Source organism: Moschus berezovskii, chromosome 6, assembly GCF_049115385.1.
Source record: "Moschus berezovskii isolate FMDL1 chromosome 6, NW_MosBer_1.0, whole genome shotgun sequence".
NCBI lineage: Eukaryota > Metazoa > Chordata > Mammalia > Artiodactyla > Moschidae > Moschus > Moschus berezovskii.
This window is the reverse complement of record NC_142465.1, coordinates 58,813,626-58,831,038: the sequence shown is the minus strand read 5'-3', so window position 1 is coordinate 58,831,038 and position 17,413 is coordinate 58,813,626. Positions and strand designations below refer to the sequence as shown.

At 38.0% G+C, this 17,413-nt stretch overlaps 1 protein-coding gene across 12 annotated transcripts in view; it reads left to right on the top strand.

Moving 5' to 3' along the window:
* The window catches only part of SLC16A7 (solute carrier family 16 member 7), a 217,187-nt gene that overhangs the window by 53,454 nt on the left and 146,320 nt on the right, over positions 1–17,413 (top strand). For 9 of the 12 annotated variants that reach the window (XM_055396368.2, XM_055396366.2, XM_055396365.2 and 6 more), the window contains exon 2: positions 8,138–8,228. The exons of 2 other annotated variants lie outside the window; for them this stretch is intronic. The gene's annotated coding sequence lies outside the window, so the exon portion shown is untranslated. Of the gene's footprint in view, positions 1–3,593; positions 3,648–8,137; positions 8,229–17,413 lie in introns of those variants that run through there. One more of the 12 variants, XM_055396363.2, reaches the window with a different exon arrangement.

Below are 17,413 nucleotides of genomic sequence, written 5' to 3'. Positions count from 1 at the left end.
TATTTGAAACTCTACTTAGTATTGTAATTGCAGTGTCCATTTTGAGTTTGGAAGTTCCAGGCTCCTTGTTGCCAGAAGACAAAGATGTGAGTGACTTGAGAACACTGATGATTAAAGGTGATGTTAATATTTATTGAGTACTTGATGTGCTAGAAATTGTGCTTAGTACATTATAGACATTGCCACATTCGTCCCCTCCTTTCCTATGAAGTACAAGATCTATGCTCATTTTAAAAAGACAAACAGAATCCTGTTAAGTAATGTTCCCAAGATATTTTACCAATGCGTAGCGGAACTGGAATTTTAGTGAAGATTAACATTGCAGCAGAGTACAAAAGAAATGAAGGTTAGAAAAGGGCTAATTTTGGATTTCTCTGGTGGTCCAGTAGGCTAAGACTCCGAGCTCCTAATTCAGGGAGGTGGGGTTTGATCCCTGGTTGGGGAACTAGATTCCACGTGCCACAACTAAGAGTTCACATTCTGCAAGTAAAGATCAAAGATTCTGCGTGCCACAGCTAAGACCCTGCACAGCCAAATAAATTTAAAAATATATATATTAAAAAAATGAAGAAAAGGGTCAGTAGTTTGGGAGAAGAGGTAAGCCTCAAAACAGGAGAAACTTTCAAGGAAATTCCAGGACAGAATTGACAGAAATAATGTTTTTAGTGTTGTCTGAAGGACAGGAAAGTGATGGGGAATTGGAATGTCGATGTTTAAGACTTTGGTAGTAGAAGCATAAAGAGTGCCCATTAGCTTCAAGTTTTAAGTGAATTACTGAAAGGCGAGTAGACGTGGAGGTCACAGTTTCTCTGGCTAGGTTACTGATTGTAGTGCATGGTTATTGATTATGAATATTGATTATGGTGTGACTTTGGAGTGAAGAGAAATGGATTTTGAAGAAACGGTCGGAAGGATATTAGGTCCTAGTTTTCTGGATGGTATAGCTTGGTGAAATGAACTTAAGTGAAGAAAAATTTCCTTGTGTGAACTGCAAAGTAACGGTAAGCTGTAGAGGAGAACTAGGTTTGTGCTGAGCCTCTGTTCTGTACCTAAAGACATGGAATTAGCAAGTATTCAAGAGGACTCAATCTAAGTCTGGTCTTCAAGGAGAAAAGATCATAGAGAGAGTGTAATGTCTAGGTTAGGAATTAAGTAATTTATTTGAAAAAAAGTGGGAGCTCTAGAGGATTCAGTGAAAAATATTAGGCAGGACATTAAGAGGAGTGTGGTAGGGTGGAGAGTATGAACCAAAAGGAAAAATACATAGCAGTGTAGTTGTGTGAGCAAGAGACTGGAAAAGAGAATTAGAGATTAGAGGAAACGCTTTATTAAGGGCTTGAGAGTATGAGAGACAGAGGCACTGTAGAATTTGATGGCTTCAGATTTGTAAATAGAGCTTTGGTTTAAAGGTATTTCACTATTTTGATTCCAAAGAGTGTGGTGATCTGACTTCAACCACATTAATATTTGAGTAAGTGAGTGTGGCACTGTTCTAAGTTCTGTAGGTGTTGAGTAACAGACATACCTTGTCAGTCAGTCAATTCATTACAAGTTTTGGATTAAAAATAACTGGATTTATGCTTCTGATTCTGTCACCTGCTTAATAATATTTTACTTAAAATATAATATTGTCTAATATTTAGTATTTAGGTTTGTGTAGCATCATCTTTTGATTATTAAGACAGATTCTTGCTTAATGATGTTAATTTCCATTGCTATATTTAAAAACAACATGGTCTTACCTAAGCACTCCAATAAGTGTAGTAGAAATCAAGAACTTTAAATGGGATCTGTAGATTCACTTGTTTTACACTATATGAAAAGGAAAGGTGGTGCATAGAAAAGAAAAGAGATACGACATCATCAAGTGGATTTCCTCAAAAAATTCATCATAATTTAGCATTGGAAGTGGTTTTACACATCACATTGTCCGTCCACTCTTTGATGCAAGCATGCAAAGTCTTTTAATGAAAGATATATCTTCTAACTGTATGGTAGTTTGCAAAGTGTGAGCAAAATTGAGGTTGGAATCTTGGCTCCTGTCCCTAACGTGTAATTCTGAAAACTTGGCTTCTCCAAGCCTAATTTTCCCTGTTCTATAAAATGGGAATGCTAGAGTAATCAAGAAGGTTGTAGCAGCCCATTTAACTTTTAGACACCTCTATCAGAGGTTATATTTACCTGGGACAAAACTCTATCTCTCTGTAGTTTTCTAACACATTTGCTGGAATTGCTTGAGGAAGCCGAAAAATCATCTTAAAACTAAGCTTCACACTGAGTTTAATTTGTTTTTATGTTTATGCAGCAATCTGGGCTTTGACATCTCAATAACAACAATGATTTGTTTTCCCCCCAAATAACTATTGAACATCCAACATATACGAGGCAATGCTATGTGGGAGCCCACCACCCCCTGCCCCCAGCCAAAACCAGCCATTAGAGGCGTCCCATATATCCCAGGGACCATCTGCTTTCATGTCAGGTGTGCTCAGGTGCAGTCTGGGAGAAGCCTGTGGGAAGTGTGGATTCTGTGCAAATCCAATAATGGGTGTTCAAATCTCAGCAGCTTGTGCCCTTGTGGTCAATTATACTCCATCTAGTTGGAGGTCTTTGAAGCACATTGTTTAAGCCACCATACGTATTTGTCCATCCTGATCATATGTAAAAATAATGTTGTAAAGGCTCTAGTGTACACTTTGTTTCAGAGAATAAAATGTAAATGTACATTTGGTTCTAGGGAAGATGGAGGCTAATAGGAACTGCTGTATATTTTGCTTTCTTCGCATTTCCCCATGCCAGTCCACCTCATAGCCACCTCAACTTGCATTATAAATGTATGACAAACTAAGTATGGTGACACCAGTAAGACAAGCTGATTAAGATACGCTTTTGCAATGTGTTTTGGCTTCAACCTTAGTCATGGTTAGTTTTCAGTACAATACTTGAAGAAATTATATTTGTTTTTAATACTGATTTTTCTTTCATCTTTGACTTCTAGAAGGGCAGGTGATTTACATCTCCATAACAAAGATATGTGAACAAGAATTGTGCCTTCAATATTTTTACTGAAGTTCTACAGTCACAAATTTTGGTTCTGCTATTTTCTCACTTTTTGTTTATTCTAAGATGGTTTAAGTCATTTCCTTGAATTCTGCTTATGTAATTTTGTTGTGCTTGTTTATCGATTTTAGGTTATACTACTTGTTAAGAAGCACAATAGAATTTCTTGAAGTTGGTCACGAAAATGACTACAGACAGTAGCTGTAAATAGTATTTCTGTGGTTGTATGTTACAAGGCTTTGGAGAATCTGCCTCCTGTGACTTTCAGAGATCACCTTCGGTGGTTGTGTAAACTTAGAATAGTGGATTTGTTTTTGAGTATCCAAGAGTATGACGTGGAGTCTCATGCCTGTCACTTAACAGCAGAAGGACTGTTATTCTTTAGCTTTGTCCTAATGCCCTCGCATTCTTCAACCTTGGGTCAGTCAGCCCCTTATCAGCTGATGTGGTTTTACATTTTTGCCTCAATCATTATCTCTCACTTTAAGTTCTCCTTTTGTAGTACTTGCTATTTGCTTCCAAAACAAACATGCTTTCTGCGCTTGTGAGGAAAGAAAAGGAGAAAGAGATTTAAAAGAAAATAATAGGTGGGTCCTCAGTTATTTTTGCTTTTTACTAATGCTAACGACTAGCATAAAGTATGGAATTATGATTAAGGTATTTATGAATAATTCATTCAAGGAACTTTTTCCCAAGCCCTAATGAACACTGAATATTTACAAATATAATTGAGTGATGCTGTTAACTTAAAGGAGAAAGTAGCCTACTGGGAAAGTAGGCTTATCTGCTGTTTTCTAAAATAGATTCTCTTGACCATTCTGTCAAATATATCAGTAAAATTACCTATTTTAGTTAATGTAATTTTTTAACTTTTATCACTCAATTGGGAATAACCAATCATGTGTAAATATGAATAATATATTTTCTTCCTCTACATCACAAGTTCTTAGCCTCTTTAAAAATAACTTTTATAAAAATATATTTTATTTGTCTTAAGATTTGCTCATGAGTTAGAAAAGATCATGAACCATGGGTAATGCATTTTAGTTGCAAAACAAGATTCAAATTTAAGTTAATTAATTATTAGATGACCATACTCTGGACATAGAACTTCATGACACCATGGAATATTAAAATACTGAAATAGCTGCTGTTTTTTTTTCTAAAAAGTATGGCCTCTTAATCACCTAAATAATGGCCTCTGAAATTACAAAATTAAAAATTATATTTTCCTACCTGATAATTGGAAAAGAGATTAGACAGTAACACAACTTTCCAGAGACTTAGAAATTCCTGTTATTTCTTTATTTATCTTTTAATATTTATTTGGCTGCACTGAGTCTTTGTTGGATGAGATCTAGTTCCCCGATCAGGGATTGAACCTGGGCACTCCTGCATTGAGAGTGGAGTCTTAGCCACTGGACCACCATTTCTTATTTGTGTTGATTTTCAGTATAATACATCAGAGAACTGTGCTCCCAATGCAGGGGTACCCAGGTTCAATCCCTGGTTGGGGAACTAGAGCTCACATGCCCCGACTGAACTGCTCACTTACTGAGCAACTGAACTGAACTGAACTGGCTGCACTGGGTCTTCGTTGCGGCACATGGGTTTTATGGTAAGGGGCCTATAATATAGTTTTTTGTTAGTAAGTAAAAACCTTTGTCAAACTTCTCTGTGATTTAGACATGTATGTTTCAGAAGGTCACATATACTAACTTTTATACAAGGTGAAGGTTACTCAGAAGGTCAAAAAGCATGCCAAAACAAATATAAAGCATTTTATTTCACTTTAACTACTCTCTTAAAAAAATTGTTTATTTAATGGATATGATCATATGACTGTCAAATTAGTCCTTTTTTTTAAAACACATATCTGCTCACAAGCACTTACCTTTTAAGTCCTGTGGCCTGTTTCTGTTTTAAAAAAAAAATAGTAAAAGTATACATTAAAGCGAATGAGATGAACCAGAGGGATGGGATGGGGAGGGAGGTGGGAAGGGGGTTCAAGATGGGGAACATATGTACACCCAGGGCAGATTCATGTCAATGTATGGCAAAACCAATACAATAATGTAATTAGCCTCCAATTAAAATAAATAAATTAAAAATAAAGCAAATGAGAAAACTTTTGTTGCCCCATTTTTTACAACAAAATTCTATAAATTAAGATTATTCTGATATTCTAGAGTAAAATCAGGGAATTTCAAAACTCAAACCATTAAAAGAATTTTATAGTTAAGATACAAAGGAAAGAAAAAACCTTCCTTATTTCATTATTCTCAAATATTAGTAACATTATTGGGGCAGGGGATAAATAATGAAATTTGTGGACAAAAATGAATTATATCAAATTATACCAATATACCACGATGTTTACACATGAAATTAAATCCAAAATGATGGATTTTAAGTGGTAGTCACTGAAGCAATAAATTAATTGTAATAAGATGTTATGTTCCTAAATTTGTTAACTTCATTATATAAATTTTGTTTATTGTGGTATAACAACACCAGTAATTTTGTAAAATTTATTTTAATATTGATTCTAAATTCAAATGAACTTCATTGTCACTATAAGGAAGTTCTTCATGTATAGAATTGACAAATTTTCATGGGATAGTTACTAAATGAGACAGTTACATGTGCCTAATCTGTTATTATAGTCCTGGAAGTTCCACAGTAAGCAGATTGACTGCCAGCCTGAAATTCCTTCCATTTTAGACTACAATGTCGAAGTTCTCCGGTCAAACCAGGTGACATTGCAAGTGCTATCTCAGTGACATTGTATTATCTATGTTCCCTCCTCCTAGTCTTTACTTTTGTGAAATATTCAACAATCTTTGCTTTATACCATGCTATATTAAACAATCTGATTTTTCTGGATAATATCTGAAAGTTTCTTAATTATGTTTGTTAATAATATGACAAATAAGGCATGTATATGAATAAATCTCATATATCTAAAGTCAGGATTAAACAAGGAACTAATATTTATTCATCTATATAAACTAATATTTTTCACTGTCTTAACTGACACCTATTAATAATAGTTGTTCATAGTACATTCTTCTTCTTTTCTTATTTAGTTGCAAATACTATGCTCAGTACAGTTCAGTCGCTCAGTCATGTTGGACTCTTTGCAACACCATGAACCACAGCATGCTAGGCCTCCCTGTCCATCACCAACTCCTGGAGTCCACCCAAACACATGTCCATTGAGTTGGCAATGCCATCTGACCATCTCATCCTCTGTCGACCCCTTCTCCTCCTGACCTCAATCTTTCCCAGCATCAAGGTCTTTTCAAATGAGTCAGCTCTTCGCATCAGGTGGCCAAAGTATTGGAGTTTTGCTTCAACATCAGACCTTCCAGTGAACACCCAGGACTGATCTCCTTTAGGACGGACTGGTTGGATCTCCTTGCAATCCAAGGGACTCTCAAAAGTCTTCTCCAACACCACAGTTCAAAAGCATCAATTCTTCAGCGTTTAGCTTTCTTTACAGTCCAAATCTGACATCCATACATGACCACTGGAAAAACCATAACCTTGACTAGATGGACCTTTGTTGACAAAGTAATGTCTCTGCTTTTTAATATGCTATCTAGTTTGGTCATAACTTTCCTTCCAAGGAGTAAGCGTCTTTTGCTTTCCTGTCTGCAATCACCATCTGCAGTGATTTTGGAGTCCAGAAAAATAAAGTCAGCCACTGTTTCTCTATCTATTTCCCATGAAGTGATGGGACCGGATGCCACGATCTTCGTTTTCTGAAGCTTTAAGCCAACTTTTTCATTCTCCTCTTTCACTTTGATCAAGAGGCTTTTGAGTTTCTCTTCACTTTCTGCCATAAGAGTGGTGTCATCTGCATATCTGAGGTTATTGATATTTCTCCCGGCAATCTTGATTCCAGCTTGTGCTTCCTCTAGTCCAGCATTTCTCATGATGTACTCTGATGTACTTATATAGTTAAATAAGCAGGGTGACAATATACAGCCTTGACGTACTCCTTTTCCTATTTGGAACCAGTCTGTTGTTCCATGTCCAGTTCTAACTGTTGCTTCCTGACTTGCATACAGGTTTCTCAAGAGGCAGGTCGGGTGGTCTGGTATTGCCATCTATTGAAGAATTTTCCGCAGTTTGTTGTGTTCCACACAGTCAAAGGCTTTGACACAGTCAGTAAAGCAGAAGTAGATGGAACTCTCTCGCTTTTTTGATGATCCAGTGGATGTTGGCAATTTGATCTCTGGTTCCTCTGCCTTTTCTAAAACCAACTTGAACATCTGGAAGTTCACGGTTCACGAATTGCTGAAGGCTGGCCTAGAGAATTTTAAGCATCACTTTACTAGCCTGTGAGATGAGTGCTAGCATTTTACAAATATTAACTGACTTAATTTAGTAGTCATGCAGTAGTTAAATATTACTACATCCTCTTTTATTTTTTTACGAAAAAGGGAATTGGATAGAGAAGTCAAAAACTTGTCTTAAGGACTATATAATCAATTGATGGTAAAATGTTGATGATCTTTTACAAAATTTTCTGATTTATTGTTAGAGCTCAGAAATCTTATGAAAATTCTCCTTCAGTTTTTAAATGAATAAATTTAATGTAAGAGTCTTAATGTATTTATGTAAAAATTTCACATTATTGCTTTATAAACATACACATACACACACACTTTTTCATTATCCTACCAAAAGTGGAAGGAAAAGTCTCAAAAAGTTAAAGAAAAGCTATTGTTAGTTTTGAAGTCCCAAATACATTGGACTGAGGTGAATCTCTTTGATGTTTTTGCAGGAAAATGTAAAGGCAGGCACATATAAAGGCAGACACGGTAGTTATAACGAGTTAGTGGTGATTTGAAGTAATTTAATGAGAAAACGTGTCCTTGTCTGAAAAAGGGCTCAAAATAAAGCCTTGGAGATTTAGAAAAGGCAAACAGTAATTTCACCCTGGACAACAGAAAGCTACATGCTATCCAGTCTTTCAGAGATAGAGTTGGATATTTTTTTCTTTTTTCTTTTTATCATACATCTCAATATTTGAGTGATTATGCCATTCTCTGATTTTTTTTTTTAGGAGTTTGATGTAATGGTCACCTGGGCAACCTTAGACACGGGAATCTTGGAAACCAAAGGACTTTTGGACTCTGTGCTGATAGAGCTCCCTTGTGAGTACTCTCAATGTATATGAACATTTTTTCTGAGTCATTCTAAATCATTCTGCCTGTGGAATTGGTAGATCTTAAAGAACCCGCATGCCAGTGCAGGAGATGTAAGAGATGTGGGTTCAATCCAAGGGTTGGGAAGATCACCTGGAGGAGGGCATGGCAACCCACTCCAGTATTGTTGCCTGGAGAATCCCAAGGACAGAGGAGCCTAGCAGGCTACAGTCTATGGGGTCGCAAAGATTTGTACATGACTAAAGCTACTTAGGATGCATACTCAGTGTGAATAGGAATATTGGCTTGGCTGGTATTTACATCCCTTTCAAAAATAGAACGGATTTTAAAGTTGACACTTTAAATCTTTAGTCCTTCTGTGACTCTATCTATATTCTGTGTGATTTTAGTCAAGAGATTAAGCTTCAGTTTCTCTGTACATAAAATAGAGCTAAATATAAACCCTTCCTTCACTAAAAGCATATTATAAAGGTAGTAAATGATAAATTTCACTAATAATAAAAATAGAAGTAGGTTTTGTTTACTATTACTAATATAAATGCTTGTTTTAATATAAATGTGGAGGCTTTAAGTATTTTATTTTTTCTTATTGTCTTTGTCATTTCACCCTTTAAAAAATAACTGTATCTTGAATAAAAATGATTATGTCAGGATTTCTCATTCATATTTTATTTGTATAAGGTTTTACTACTTGAAAAGATTTAATTTAATTTGACCCTTAGTTGAATCCTGGTGTAAAGCAGGTCAGTGATTATTATCCTAACCCTGCAGATGAGAAAACTAATGCTCAGCACTGTCAGTGTCTTGCTCAAAATTGCATACTAGAAAGAGAATGAATTTGAAATCGAATATTCTTCTAACCAGTCCATATGCATTTCAGAAACTATATTTAATTGGTGAAATTTCCTTTTTGCATTTGGTTTTCTGCCTACTTTAATAGTAAGAGTATTATGGTGAATTTCGGTATTGACCATCTGGTGATGCCCATGTGTAGAGTCATCTCTTGTGTTGTTGGAAGAGGGTGTTTGCTACGACTAGTGTGTTCTCTTGGAAAAACTCAGCCTTTGCCCTGCCTCATTTTATACTCCAAGGCCCAACTTGCCTGTTACTCCAGGTATCTCTTGACTTCCTACTTTTGCATTCCAGTCCCCTGTGATGAAAAGGACATCTTTTTTTGGTGTTAGTTCTAGAACATATTGTAGGTCTTCACAGAAACATTCAACTTCAGCTTCTTCAGCATTAGTGGTTGGGGCATAGACTTAGATAATTGTGATATTGAATGTTTTGCCTTAAAAACAAATAAGAGATCATTCTGTCATTTTTGAGATTTAATCCAAGTTCAGCGTTTCTGACTCTTTTGTTGACTATGAGGGCTACTCCATTTCTTCTAAGAGTTTTTTGCCCACAGTAGTGGATATAATGGTCATCTGAACTAAATTTTCCCATTCCGGTCCATTTTAGTTCACTGATTCCTAAAATGTCTATGTTTACTTTAGCCATCTGTTTGACCACTTCCAATTTGCCTTGATTCATGGACCTAACATTCCAGGTTCCTATGAAATATTGTTCTTTACAGAATCGGACTTTACTTCCATCACCAGTCACATCCACAACTGGGCGTTCTTTTTCCTTTGGCTTCATCTCTTCATTCTTTCAGGACTTATTTCTCCACTTTTCGCCAGTAGCATATTGGGCACCTATCGACACGGTGAGTTCATCTTCCAGTGTCCTATCTTTTTGCCTTTTCATACTGTTTATGAGGTTCTCATGGAGAAAAAAATGGCAACCCACTCCAGTATTCTTGCCTGGAGAATCCCATGGGCAGAGGAGCCTGGTGGGCTGCCGTCTATGGGGTCGCACAGAGTTGGACACGACTGAAGCGACTTAGCTGGAGCAGCAGCAGCAGCATGAGGTTCTCAAGGCAAGAATACTGAAGTAGTTTGCCATTCCCTTCTCCAGTGGACCACGTTTTGTCAGAATTCTCCACCATGACCCCTTAGTCTTGGGTGGCCCTACATGGCATGGCTCATAGTTTCAGTGATTTAGAAAAGGCTGTGATCTGTGGTGATCAGTTTGTTTAATAATCTGTGATTTTGTTTAATAATCTGTGATTGTGGTTTTCATTCTGTAAGAGGCTTGTGGAAGCTTCCTGATGGGAGAGACTGACTGCGGGGGGTGGGGGGTGTGGCAGGAATCTGGGTCTCGTTCTGATGGGCAGGACCATGCTCAGTAAATTTTGAATCTAATTTTCTGTTGATGAGTGGGCAGTGTTCCCTCCCTGTTGTTTGTCCTGAGGCCAAACTACGGTAGGGGTAAAGGCAGTAATGGTGACCTCCTTCAAAAGGACTTATGCCTGCACAGTTGCATTCAGGGCCCCTGACCCTGCAAGAGGGTACCATTACCCACAAGTCCACTGGGGACTCCAAGACGCTCATCTAGAGCCAGACATCCTGGAATGTGAAGTCAAGTGGGCCTTAGGAAGCATCACTACAAACAAAGCTAGTGGAGGTGATGGAATTCCTGTTCAGTTCAGTTCCGTCACTCAGTCGTGACTGAATCTTTGCGACTCCATGAATCACAGCACGCCAGGCCTCCCAGTCCATCACCAACTCCGGGAGTTCACTCAAACTCATGTCCACCTAGTCGGTGATGCCATCCAGCCATCTCATTCTCTGTCATCCCCTTCTCCTCCCACCCCCAATCCTTCCCAGCATCAGAGTCTTTTCCAGTGAGTCAACTCATCGCAAATCCCCCAAAATAGAAAAAAATGTAACAAATTTTTAGCGTGGAAGAATTGATGCTTTTGAACTGTGGTGCTGGAGAAGACTCTTGAGAGTCCCTTGGACTGTAAGGAGATCCAACCAGTCCACTCTAAAGGAGATCGATCCTGGGTGTTCATTGGAAGGACTGATGCTTAAGCTGAAACTCCAATACTTTGGCCACCTCATGCGACGAGTTGACTCACTGGAAAAGACTCTGACGCTGGGAAGTATTTGGGGCGGGAGGAGAAGGGGACGACAGAGAATGAGATGGCTGGATAGCATCACCGACTCGATGGACATGAGTTTGAGTGAACTCCGGGAGTTGGTGATGGACAGGGAGGCCTGGCGTGCTGTGATTCATGGGGTCGCGGAGAGTGAGAAAAGACTGAGCGACTGGACTGAACTGAACTGAACTGAAGTTTCTGATGGCTTATCACAGCAGCTGTAGAAAACTAACACAGCGTGACACTGTGAGATTAGGCAATGAAGCTTGAGAGCAGAGTGGTTTATGCCAGGGTGACATGAGGTCAGTCACGGTGTTGAGGTAGGTTTAATATGTCATGTGATTCCTTTTGGCTACATGATTTCCTAGGGGAACTGACTTGTCCCTGTGTGTTTCTTTTTAGTTAAGGCTATGGATGCTGAGTATAAGAGTTCAGATCCTGCCTCTGATTCTTACTTCAGGCATACTTCATTTTATTTGAGCTTTACTATATAGGGATTCCCAAATATTGTGTATTTTACAAATTGAAGGTTTGGGGGCAACCTGCATGGAGCACCCTTTTTCCAGCAGCATTTGGTCCCTGTGTGATTCTGTGTCACATATTCGTAATTCTCGCAATATTTCAAACCCTCCACCAGAGAAAACATTACAACTCACTAAAGGCTCAGATGATGATTTAGCACTTTTTAGCAATAAAGTATTTTTAAATTAAGGTGTGTACATTTTTTTAGACATAATGCTGCTATTGCACACTTAATAGACTATAGTATGGTATAAGCTTAACTTTTGTGTGCACTGCTTATGTAACTTGCTTTATTTTGATACTTGCTTTATCGTGGTGGTTGGATCTGAACTGCAGTATCAACAGGGAATGCCTGTAATTATAAACTTTCAGAGCATTCCATTTTTCATCTGTTAAACAAAGACAGTAAAAACATCTTCTTCATAGGGCTGCCGTGAGAACTAACTGTTAATTTACATTTTAAGTACTTAAAATGGTATTTGGCATATAGCAGGGGCTATATTGGAAAAGGAAATGGCAACCCAATCCAGTATTCTTGCCTGGGCAATCCCATGGATGGAAGAATCTGGTGGGCTACAGTCCATGGGGTCGCAAAGGGTTGGACATGACTGAACACACACACAAATGCAGGGGCTTTATATATATTAACTATTGCTATTATTATTACTTTTATTCCTCAAATACTGTATTCTCTAAACTCATACTATTTTTTTCATTTATAGATAGAAGAGTGTCCAAAACCTCTGGAGGAATGCCTTTGGGGTAGAAGTATTTTTTGTTTGTTAGAGTGCTGGGACTGTTTTTGAACAACTTTCAGTTCAATTCAGTTCAGTTCAGTCGCTCAGTCGTGTCCGACTCTTTGCGACCCCATGAATCACAGCACGCCAGGCCTCCTTGTCCATCACCAACTCCCGGAGTTCACTCAAACTCATGTCCATCGAGTCGGTGATGCCATCCAGCCAACTTTACTGAGACATAATTCACATTGCATCCAATACACCCATTTAAAAGTACACAATCTGATGGATTTTAGTACATTTACAGCTATGCAGCCATCACCATAATCAATTTTAGGACATTTTCATTCTCCAAAATGGTTCTCAACCCGACAACTCTCATGTCCTGATTCCCCTACCCTCCAGCTCTAAGCAACCGGTCATCTGCTTTACCTCTGTATATTTTCTTGTCTGGATATTTCATATAAATGCAGTAACATAACATGTAATCTTCTGTGACTAGATTATTTTGCTTAGTATTGTTTTCAACATTCATTCATGTTGTAGCATGTTACAGTACTACATTCCTATCTATGGATGAATAATATATTCCACTGTATGGTAGACTGCAATTTGCTTATCCATTCATTAATTGATGGATGTTTGGATCATTTCCATTCTTTGCCTTTTATGAATCATGCTGCTATAAATATTTGAGTACAATTTCTGTGTGGACATGTTTTCATGTCTCTTGAGTGTATGCCTTGGAGTGAAATTGCTGGATCATATGATAATTCAATGTTTAACATTTGAGGAACTGTCAACTCTTCTCCACAGGAGCTGCACCATGACCTGAATGGGAAGGAAGTCCAGAGGGAGGAGATATATGTATATGTATGGCAGATTCATTTTGAAGTATAGTAGAAACTAACACAACATCTTAAAACAACTGTACACTGATCTCCTTGCAGTATAAGGGACTCTCAAGAGTCTTCTCCAACACCACAGTTCAAAAGCATCAATTCTTCAGTGCTCAGCTTTCTTCACAGTCCAACTCTTACATCCATACATGACCACTGGAAAAACCGTAGCCTTGACTAGATGGACCTTTGTTGACAAAGTAATGTCTCTACTTTTTAATATGCTATCTAGCTTGGTCATAACTTTCCTTCCTAGGAGTAAGCATCTTTTCATTTCATGGCTGCAATCAGCATCTGCAGTGATTTTGGAGCCCCCCAAAATAAAGTCTGACACTGTTTCCACTGTTTCCCCATCTATTTCCCATGAAGTGATGGGACAAGATGCCATGATCTTTGTTTTCTCAATGTTGAGCTTCAAGCCAACTTTTTCACTCTCGCCTTCCACTTTCATCAAGAGACTTTTTAGTTCCTCTTCACTTTCTGCCATAAGGGTGGTGTCATCTGCATATCTGAGGCTATTGATATTTCTCCGGCAATCTTGATTCCAATTTGTGTTTCTTCCAGCCCAGCATTTCTCATGATGTACTCTGCATATAAGTTAAGTAAGCAGGGTGACAATATACAGCCTTAACATACTCATTTTCCTATTTGGAACCAGTCTGTTGTTCCATGTACAGTTCTGACTGTTGCTTCCTGACCTGTGTATAGATTTCTCAAGAGGCAAGTCAGGTGGTCTGGTATTCCTATCTCTTGAAGAATTTTCCACAGTTTGTTGTGATCCACTCAGTCAAAGGCTTTGGCATAGTCAATGAAGCAGAAATAGATGTTTTTCTGGAACTCTCTTGCTTTTTCGATGATCCAGCAGATGTTGGCAATTTGATCTCTGGTTCCTCTGCCTTTTCTAAAACCAGCTTGAACATCTGGAAGTTCATGGTTCACGTATTGCTGAATCCTGACTTGGAGAATTTTGAGCATGACTTTACTAGCGTGTGAGATGAGTGCAATTGTGCAATAGTTTGAGCATTCTTTGGCACTGCCATTCTTTGGGATTGGAATGAAAACTGACCTTTTCCAGTCCTCCGGCCACTGCTGAGTTTTCAAATTTGCTGGCATACTGAGTGCAGCACTTTCCCAGCATTATCTTTCAGGATTTGAAATAGCTCAACAGTAATTCCATCACCTCCACTAGCTTTGTTCATAGTGATGCTTCCTAAGGCCCACTTGACTTCACACTCCAAGATGTCTGGCTCTAGGTGAGTGATCATACCATCATAATTCTGTGCGTCATGAAGATCTTTTTCGTATGGTTCTTCTGTGTAATTTTCCCACTTCTTCTTAATATCTTCTGCTTCTGTTAGGTCAATACCATTTCTGTCCTGTACTGAGCCCATCTTTGTATGAAATGTCCCCTTGGTATCTCTAATTTTCTTGAAGAGATTTTTAGTCTTTCCCATTCTGTTGTTTTCTTCCATTTCTTTGCATTGATCACTGAGGAGGGCTTTCTTTTCTCTCCTTTCTATTCTTTGGAATTCTGCATTCAAATGGATATATATGTTTCCTTTACTCCTTGGCCTTTCACTCTCTTCTTTTCACCGATATTTGTAAGGCCTGCTCAGACAACCATTTTGCCTTTTTGCATTGCTTTTTCTCGGGGATGTTCTTGAACTCTGTCTCCTGTACAATGTCACGAACCTTCATCCATAGTTCTTCTGGCACTCTAATCCTTTGAATCTATTTGTCACTTCTACTGTATAATCATAAGGAATTTCATTTAAGTCATACCTGACTGGTCTAGTGGTTTTCCCTACTTTCTTCAATTTAAGTCTGAATTTGGCAATAAGAAGTTCATGATCTGAGCCACTGTCAGCTCCCGGTCTTGTTTTCGCTGACTATACAGAGCTTCTCCATCTTTGGCTGCAAATAATATAAGCAGTCTGATTTTGGTATTGACCATCTGGTGATGTCCATGTATAGAGTGTTCTCTTGTGTTATTGAAAGAGGGTGTTTGCTATGAACAGTGTGTTCTTTGGCAAAACTTTATTAGCCTTTCCCCTGCTTCATTCTGTGCTCCAAGGCCAAATTTGCCTGTTACTCCAGGTATTTCTTGACTTCCTACTTTTGCATTCCAGTCCCCTATGATGAAAAGAACATCTTGTTTGAGTGTTCTAGACGGTCTTGTAGATCATCATAGAACCGTTCAACTTTAGCTTCTTTAGCATTACTGGTTGGGGCATAGACTTGGATTACTGTGATATTGAATGGTTTGCCTTGGAAATGAACAGAGATCATTTTGTTGTTTTTGAGATTGCATCCACGTACTGCATTTCGGACTCTTTTGTTGATTATGATGGCTATTCCATTTCTTCTAAGGGATTCTTGCCCACAGTAGTAGATATAATAGTCATGTGAGTTAAATTCACCCATTGCATGTCCTATAGCAGTTTAATTCCTTCAACTTGTTTGTCTTTCTGTTTTAGCTAATATTGTCAGTCTCTTGTTTTGATGTCACTGTTTAAGCATGAATATTTCTTGGTACCAGGAAATGTATGCAACATCCTATAAAAAGTCTTAGATTAAAAAAACAAACTACTTTGCAAGTGAGAAAACCTGGTATGAATTTTCAAAGACATTCTGTGAAGAGGGGAGCCTCTGAACTAGATGGTTAGAAACTGCTACTCTGTCACTTCCACATTCACTGTGTCTGGCAGTGATGTGGTGCATATTCCAAAGGCCTGGTAGGATCATATATTTGATTCACTTTTTAGATTTTGGCCACAATAACTATATTGCAAGGCACAATATATTAATTAATTCAGCCAACATATTTTACTCACCTCCCAATATCAATGGATAACTTATGTCTCTTCAAGGCTTTCCTGGGACAGTGGGGAAGAAACAATGATCCCGAAATATTCAAGCTTCCAGGAGTAGAGTCAGGCAGGGAGGCAGGATTTGTTTACTCTGTCTAATGCCCTGCATACAGAGGCCAGGAGCAACATGCCATGATTCCTTATATAGTTTCTTCTAATATTTTATTTTGTTTTATTTATTTGGCTGTGCCAGGTCTTAGCTGTGACATTCTAGATCTTTAATTGCAGCATGCTGTATCTAGTTCCCTGACCAGGGATTAAACCAGGCCCCCTGCTTTGGGAGCAAGGAGTCTTAGCCAGAGGTCCACCAGGAAAGTCCCTCTTTTATAGTTTTTAATCATACGTTGTTAGAATTATTGGAATAGTTTGTCTGTGCCTGTTTTCTGACTACCTAGGATTTCTCCAGCAATTGGATACTTACAAACTATATCATGGCCCTATTGAATATGTGGTTTAGAAACACATCAATGATCATATTGTATGCTTTTAATTCAATGTTATTTCTATTTTCCTTCACATATACTTGGCATCTTTGTGGTGTCCTTTGGTCATTTTTTCCAACTTCTATTTTATACCCTCACTTCTCTAACACTTCACTAATTGGCATCTTATTTGCCTGAATGCAGTTAAAAAGTCACAGAAAGTTGGGAGGGGCTTTCTTCATGGCACTTAACCATGTGGAAGTATATAGATCACTGTGTAGCCTCAGAAACTTTTGAACACTGAATGTACAAAGGATACCATTCTTTTCTAACTTTGCTTTAACTTTAATTTGAGGCTTGACAGAAGGGTACCCGAAGAAAGAAGAGAAACTATTTGAATTTAAAAAGTTACTGGAATGAGTTAATGAAAGGTTTCAAAAAAATTACATACCAAATACCTTGCCGTATCTTCTTTACCTCTGTGTGCCTTTTTACCTTGAAATCACATCAAGAGATGAGTAGGGAGGTAAGCTGAATACATTCAACAATACTTTCCCTATTAAAATTAATCCCACACGTACTGTGTTCTCCTTTCTTTTACATAGACTGTGAATCCTGGGAGGTTGATATCAATACTGAGAGGAAATAATTAGGCTTTTTCTTTCAGGCTGAATTGACTATATTCATATGCTTTTGGTGGCTTTTCTTTTTTTAAATTGGCCTATAGTTGCTTTACA